This window comes from Micropterus salmoides, unplaced genomic scaffold (genome assembly GCF_014851395.1).
Source record: "Micropterus salmoides isolate LMB-PRFRI ecotype aquatic unplaced genomic scaffold, ASM1485139v1 Ms_hic_scaffold_15, whole genome shotgun sequence".
NCBI lineage: Eukaryota > Metazoa > Chordata > Actinopteri > Centrarchiformes > Centrarchidae > Micropterus > Micropterus salmoides.
The window spans coordinates 23,293,000-23,301,320 of NW_024040596.1; positions in this window are offsets into that span (position 1 = coordinate 23,293,000).

The following is an 8,321-nucleotide window of genomic DNA, read 5'->3' on the forward strand; positions in this document are numbered from 1 at the left end:
TTTTTCAGTTTCTGATGTTTGGTAGTCTCTGATTGCTGCCTCTGTTTATGTACAAGTATGTTTGATTTGCTGCTGCATCCTCCTAAAGTGTAGAAGTGCTGTTGTTAGATTGCATATGATTGTGCATGTAAAAACAATGTTCTCCTTCATTGCGTCACAGACTAAAAGAGAGCAAAACAAAAAACAGATTTTCCAAAAACCTTTAAAAACACATTGCACTGGGTCACATGTTCCATTACCATGAACACACACTGTAGCTTATTTTGACTCAGTTCCATGCTGCTGGAAATACTCATCAATAATCCATGGCAGAAAATAGTCTCCAACAAATGTACAATTTACTCGTGATTGATTTGCAGTGCTCAGCTGTAGAAAATTACTTGAATGAAACCATGTGTCTGAAAGCCATTTTTAGGGAAGAAACAAATGGGCTTGGGGCTGAGTGCCACAAACAGGGTAGGAAAGTCTGAAAGTACTGAGAAACTTCTCATGGGATTCATTGACAAGAAACATATAGGATAATGCCAGCCTTATCCTATAAACTAACATCCTCTGGCATATATTGTTATCTTTTCAATGTATTACTTGTTATATTTTACCAATTCTCAGTGAGAAAAATACATGTATCCCCATATTTGTCTGTGGAGGTACTAGAAAACAACTGGCTCTTCTCTAGAGTTGACTTATAACAGAAAAGGATTTAAGGATTTTTCATTGTTGTTTTTTTGTCGGGGTGTTTATCAAGCTCTGGCGTTAATGAACGAGTCCACATCACTTTAAGGCACATCAATGCTCTTCCCCTTATTAATCCCATAACTCAACTTGCCCTGCCAGCCGACCTCACCTTTAAACTAGCCCGGACTGTCGCATCTCACATGGTCGATGTAGCTCAAGTGCTGCTCAGGGAACGTTAGAACACACAACACACAATTCAAAGGGCATTGCTCATTGCTTTTCAATGACCATGATATGTGATCAAATTAGACTACAATGTTTTCGTTGGACCAATTTTAAATTTGCCTTTTCCTCAGCCTTTTGGTGTGGACATATGAGATAGATGTTGCCACACATCCATTTCAATTCCAAGGTAATTGTAATTGAGCAGGGTAACAAAAAGATACATGGCTGCAAACAACATGCATGTCAGGAGGCACAAAGCTATGATCTTTCGTGGAAATCAGTAAAAACCAAAAAATAAAAAGTCCACTTGTCTTCAACTTAAGACACAAAGTGGGACAGATTCTTACAAAAAAATATGTTGCTTGTTTAATTTTTTGTACAAATGAAATTGTCATGGTCTATCCATGACCAGTCTTGTGAGTGTGTTGTGGTTTTGCCTGTCTCTCTGTGTGTGGTGTGGTCTTCCCAGGTTCCTGGCTCTCCGGCACAGCTGCTGCCAATCTGCCAATCAAGCCTTGGCTTAAATACTCTGCACCTGAGCATCAGATTGTTGTTCTCACTCCAGTGGTAACTATGCACTGCCAAACTGCTTGAAGACGTCTAGTGATTTACTTTTGTGAAGGAGCCTAGTGTAACGTGTTTTTCTGTGTTTGCTTCAGTGCCTGGGATTTATAACCATAACTGGTCCTCTATTCAACCACGCTATCTTCCCCCACCATTACTAACAGGATAGCTGATACCAGCTCCAGATAATTCAACAGCACTATTCCACTCACCGTTTATATTATCATTAAAACCCTCTTTTGAACCTCAACTCGCTGTCTATGTCTGCTTTTGAGTCCAAACCACACCCGACGTAACAGAAATACTGGTTTTGACCCATATATTTAATCTTTCAATTAAGTGAAAGTAACATTAATTAATGTAATTTGGGAGTGAAACAACTTTTTTATACAGTCTAACTTGTAAAATCTGAAAATGAATGGAAATACTAAGAATAAAAACACAGACATAGTTCAGACAATATAAACGGGCACATTACATACGCCATGCAAACTCTGCAGATGCTAACATAAGTGTGTGGGATGTGCAAGCTATTCGCTTACATAGCAAACACTCAAACGCTTATGTGAGAAGCAAGTCACAGTCACAGATGTTGCTGCAATAAATTAAAATAACTGACACGTTCTCATCACAGGGCTTCAAAAACCAATTCAACCAGTTTGGTTAGGTTTAGGCACCAAAACCACTTGGTAAGTGGTAAGAGGTAAAGATCATGGTTTGGGTTGAAACTGTAACTTGTGACAAGTTGTAACTTTAAAACTTTAAATAACTGAACTTTACTTTTGGTTTCAGCGAGCAGATTGGATACATTGGAGTTACTTGAATGCCCAGGGTGTCTGGTACGGACCCTGAAGGTTACCTTGAGCATTAAGTACCAATGCTTCAAAGCGTAAAAACCTTTGAAAAGAAGATGGTGGGCTGAAATATAGTGGTAGTGGTAAATACAATTTAAATACTCAAAGTACCTCAAAGTTACATTATTTGCACCTCTTATAGTAGTATTGTAGTCTAACTCAGTAGTGCAAGAGAATGGAAGTAACACTGGTGTGTTTGGGGCTTCAATTCTTACTTGTCTTACTTGTCTTACTAAAGCTTTACACACATGTGCTCTTATGCAACAAAGCATCATACATTTGTTTTTTCTTTTTCTTTTATGTCAGTACCTAATTAAAACGAAACTGAACTAATTGCCCCCTTTTACCAAGAGGCTCTGGCTGTATATGTGAATTTGTGCTTGATCAAATTATGTAACTTCAATCTGTTTGCTGCTGTGTCTTTGGGTGCATCACATCATTCCGTGGTGCTGATTCTGAGTCTCCAACAGCGGAGCGGCTTGTTCAACAGCAAGTGGAATGTGTGGCGGGAGACAGATGCTTTCCATTAACACACAGTGTCCAATGTAGCACAGTCAGCATGAGTCAGAGGACGGCGCTGGCGAGGCGTAAACGAGAGAGGAGAGACAACTGTACTGTGTGTGCAGCAGCTGGATGAAAGAACAAAACAACACTAAAGAAAATGAGACATTTTCTGTGTCTGATCATTTCCCATGTGCCCATGTAATGTCATTGTTCATGTGGGCTGGAACACTCAAAAACTGAAATGAGAAACACAAAAGTGGTGACAAGGTATTTGAGCTGTCAAACATGCAACATTTTTGTTATATATGGCAAGAATGATTAAAAAGTCTTGGTTTTCTTTATTTTCCATATTATCTCAGACCTATTAGTATTAACAACAAATATTGTTTCCATGATTTGCAATATGATGTGTACAGTATGAAGAGATGACTGTAGAGATACACTATTACGCGCTATTATATACACTATCAATAATGTAATATACACACAGTGGCAAATGGAGGTATAATTTTTTTTAACTTTAATTTGAGGTCATATTTTGCCTTAAATTGGTATAAATTCGTGTTCCATGCACCTCAAAAGTGTGTGTGTGTGTGTGTGTGTGTGTGTGTGTGTGTGTGTGTGTGTGTGTATCATTCTGACCATGAACATGAACCCTACGTACTGCTCCTTAGAGAGGTAGTCATTTACAGTTAACAGTTATTGACCAACATGTCGAGATCCTGCCTCTGGCATTTCCAACAGCCAAACATCACAGGCGCAGTTAATTACAAAGAACATTGTGATGATTCTCTGATGATGACTAGCTCTTCAGCTGTAGGGGAAATCTAGGATTGTGCAAAAGGGACTCCTAGATCCTGATTTATTTCATCAAATTCTGTTTTGCTGCTGCATAGTTCTTGGGAATTTTGGGTAAACTGTTTAACTGAAAAGGGATATTTGAACCCATTGATTAGTAGAAGGAAAAAAAGTGCTAGAAGTCCCTATTTGCATGTGTCTACAGAGAGTATTCATTATTTTGTCTTATACTGAACACTTCATCCCTCCTACATCATCTCAGCTCTCCTCCATCCATGACATGCAATAAACTATTCCAAATCCATATAATTATTGACGTAGTCTTTGTTAGTGAAACTAATTTGGATCCACAAACACTTTGTCCTGGCAATGTCATCCCTAAAATGGAAAACAGCCTTTTCAGGACATGCAGGAGGAAAGGTGTTTTCAGTTTAAAAGACTTGTTGGACGCAAGCGATCAAAAAAACTCCATTCAACCTCCTGCATGATTTGTTCTTTCAATAAACAAATCTTTGGAGCACGCATAGACGAGCAGTAAAAGTCAACAACGCATAACAAACAATGATGGCCCAGCCTGATGAAGCACCATACTCACAGCTTCAATAAAAGCACTTTTACCATGGACTAAAGCAAAACTGTACTATGGAGGATAATCTACAAAACAATGCTGAAAAAAATCACAGTGTGTCATCTATCTATTTGTACAGACAAACATTTGTGTATGTGCAGGTGGAGTGATAAATACACATTGGTTTCAACCTTGTCTTGTTTGCTAATTTGTGCTGCTTGCCAGTGCAACACCTTGGGTATTTTCTCACAAGATAATTGTTGTGGAAAAATGGAATTTAAACAGTCTTAAACAATCAGTCAAATACTGATTAAATTTCAAGAAAACATCAAAGAATGATTTGCATTATACTTGTCAAAGTAACATCGGTATATTTGTCCCGTGATCATTTTTGTTAATTACATATTTTTTCAATTGCTTATTTACATTTCTGTATACCAAGAATTCATTGTGTCCCATCATGGGAAAATAATGTATGGGGTTCAGGAGTACAGAGTAAGGTGGAAAGAAAAGTGTCACCATCGTGGGATTGGCTCTAAACCACTCTGTGACTGAACAGAACAGTGAATCGTCCCATACTGTTACAAAACATTCTAGATTCTGCCTCACTTGTCCACTTTCCTCAACTGGCGCAAGGCTTTCAAAGTTCATCATAAGGGAATGAAAACAGGTGCTCTATGCTGCTTGTCCAGTTAGGTTAATGCATTTTTATTTATGTATTTATTTTATTCAGATGTGGTGGATGTAGCAGAAGGCAGCAAATCGCTGTCTTATTTACAGTAATTTTGTGTTATGTTAGGTTTGAACATAAATTTAACCATTCTAGACAATAGTATGTAAACATGTGCAAAATGGAGGGTAAATATACAGTTCATGATTTAGTGCTTTTCTATTGAAGATACCAAAGATACCACATATGTCAGGCTGAATTAGCAATAAATGAATGAATATTTCACTCAGTGTAAACATGTGTAAACATCATATAGCTTTCATCTTTATATGGGCAACACTCAATGCACACACAAGACCCGCTGACACCCCCATCACACCAGATAAAAACAGTTAGATACAGCTTGATCAGAAATCTTAATGAGGGTCTAATGATTGGAACATAACAACTAAATAGTTAATAGGCCTACTAACTGAGCGACTAAATAATGTGAAAGCAAATGATGGCCTGTGTAACAAATTTCTGGCTCCTTCTCAGTTTATTAAGGCTGGTTTTCTACTTAGCCTCTGGCAACCTGAGTTTCATTTTCACCTCACAGTGATACTATACTGATGAAAATCAGAGCGCGAAAGGGATTCAGGTTCTCTAAAAGGGGCACTCCACTGATTTTATATGTCAGTCAATTTACTGCATGTTTAGCAATCCTCAGCCTGTGAAACATTCAAAAATTGTGTTTTGTATCTCTGAGAAAACAACTCAATTGACCTCATTTGAAAAATCTCTGCTTGGGTTTGGAGACTACACAATTTTAAATAAGTCTGTGTTACAAACTGGGGACATGACATTTGACAGAAATTGCAGGGAGGAGGCCCTGCGATGGACTGGCGACCTGTCCAGGGTGTACCCCGCCTTGCGCCCGATGTCAGCTGGGATTGGCTCCAGCCCCCCCGCGACCCTGTACGCAGGATAAGCGGTTGACGATGGATGGATGGATGCACGGAGGAGCAATGAAACAGACATGATTCAGTTGCATGATGGGATCCAGGGTTTTTAGAGCTTGACCTGCATCAAAGACTGAAAATCAGGATATCTCAAGCTTCTTGTAGAAACATATTTTTTCCAGATGCCAACAAAAATTTGATTGTGTTACTGTATTCTGGGGTTTCTGACTAACCTGAAGAGTTCAGCCTGTTTAAAAGACTGTTATTTGGATCATCTGCTGATGATCTTTTTTTGTTGATTGTTTTTATTTAGCCTTTTTGTTGTTCACATGTTCAATAAAGAGTAAAAAAAAAATCACTAACAGGTATTACTTGTGAGTCAGACGTGTTGTCACAAGCAGGGAATGAAATGAGTGGAAAGTGTGAGTTCTGACAGCCATCAATGGGCAGTGTTGATTGGTGACACATTGGGGCATTAACTGGTGTGTCTCCATCATGATTCAAAGGTTAATCAGAAAATGTGACAGTCTGTTCACACTCAACTACACTTGTGTTGATGGGTCACTCTGGGATGGGTCCCATTCACTGTCCACAACAAAGATGAGGATAACATTCCTCTACTAGTGGCTGTTCCTTCCCCGCACAATTTACAAACTGAGTGTGCAGCTCACTATTGTCAGCGGAGAATGTCCTCACCAGAAAAGAAACAACATAGGTTATTCAAAGGCTAGGTTCAAACTCCTAGCCATGTAAATCCTGAACCACCAATCAATTGCCAGATGATTCCAATTTTTTGAATATGGAGTGATTATTATACCTAATGCCAAATTTAAAAAAAATTAATAGCCCTTTGCATGTATGTATGTTTTGTATCATATTTGATACATTCAGACTTTATTGCAATGTTATGCCCACATATCATGTTTTTAAACAACAAAAAACATACAGAACACAACATACATATATAAGCCTTTTATCATCGCAGCATCATCATCTTCCTCTAACTGCTCTATGTCACTTGAATTGCCATCTATAATCAGGATATCTTCAATGCTGTACTGTTTTGCCATTTCAAAAATACAAACCAAACACAATTTACTGTGTATTTCACCTCTGAATAGGTAAATTTTTATTTAAAATCAATGACCAAAAGACAGTTATTATGAAGTCCAATTAGACATTTAGCATCTCGATACAGCAGGAAAATACAATATAGTCAAATTTCTGCAGGAAATATACCAAATTATGCCATCAATTAGTTTACTTAAATAATTAGGAGTGTATGTAGCTTAACGGAATGTGTAGAAGGATATGCAATAAAACTATGATTATTTTACAGATGTGTACATAAATTACCTTATATACCTGCTTCAAAATAAGTTATGAAATATTAATTAATTATACATTTGTCCAATCCAGTAAATATTCACATTGAAGTATCCAAAACGATTTGAATGGTTTTCTCACCTTAACTCCTTCAAAATGGGCAAACGTTCCTTGCAAAACCACCTGTAGATCACCGATTGACAATGTCTGTTTTGGCTGTCTCAAATGAAGGACCTATGGTGGACTATCAGTGGGGGGGATTATCACACTGATGATGTAGAGGTCTCTAAAACTCATGTATCATGTATGATACACTTGGCGTTACAGGGTTAAACCAATCCATGTTTACCTGGCTAGTGACCTCTTGTGGTCGTGCAAATAATCATGGTCCTCTCCATAAACTTTTTGTCTTTTTTCTGCAATTTATCATCTTGAGTAAACTGAAATTTTACTACCATGCAGCATACCCACATAAGACACACACAACCACCTCTAAATGGAAGGACCTAAGGTTTATCTTCACTGCCCACTCACTGCAAAAATGTATTCTGGGGGTGTAGTTTGGAAGGAAGCCTGAAGGGAGGGGGTGGGATTTTTTCAGTTGGATACTTCTCCACTGTTGCCTACTCTAGCTTTAAAGAACAGGTTTCACCAACAAAAAGGCTACACAGATTTAGACCATATCGTTGACAACATAGAGTTATCTATACATGACAAACAAAAGAAAATAATAAACAAATAAATAACCAAATGAAAATGTGGAGAAAAAAAAAACTTCTCTGAGGGTTTTGACAATAAAACCAAAACATATGGTATTTAATCTGGCATTAAAATGGGAATTTGTCATTCGAAAACTAAAAATTTAAATTAAATTAAAGCTGCAAGCAGCGATAGGGCGGGCCCTCGCACATGTAGTGTGTTGAGGTGTGAGGTGGCCACATTTGGTCAGAAACAGCTTACTTCCTTTTACCAGTGGGTGGCACTATGATGTTGAGTGAATATTTTCATGTAGATGTGTTCAGGACGGGACTGTTATTGACCATGTAAAGTTTGGTACAGATCTGAGCATGTACACTTAAGTCATTTAACTTCCTGTTTTATGGCGAACTGCTGATGTTTGACGCCACGCCACAGACAAGCCCATCAGCGAAAACTCACAGATAGAATAATTTTTCATCGTCAATGACTTTAGAATG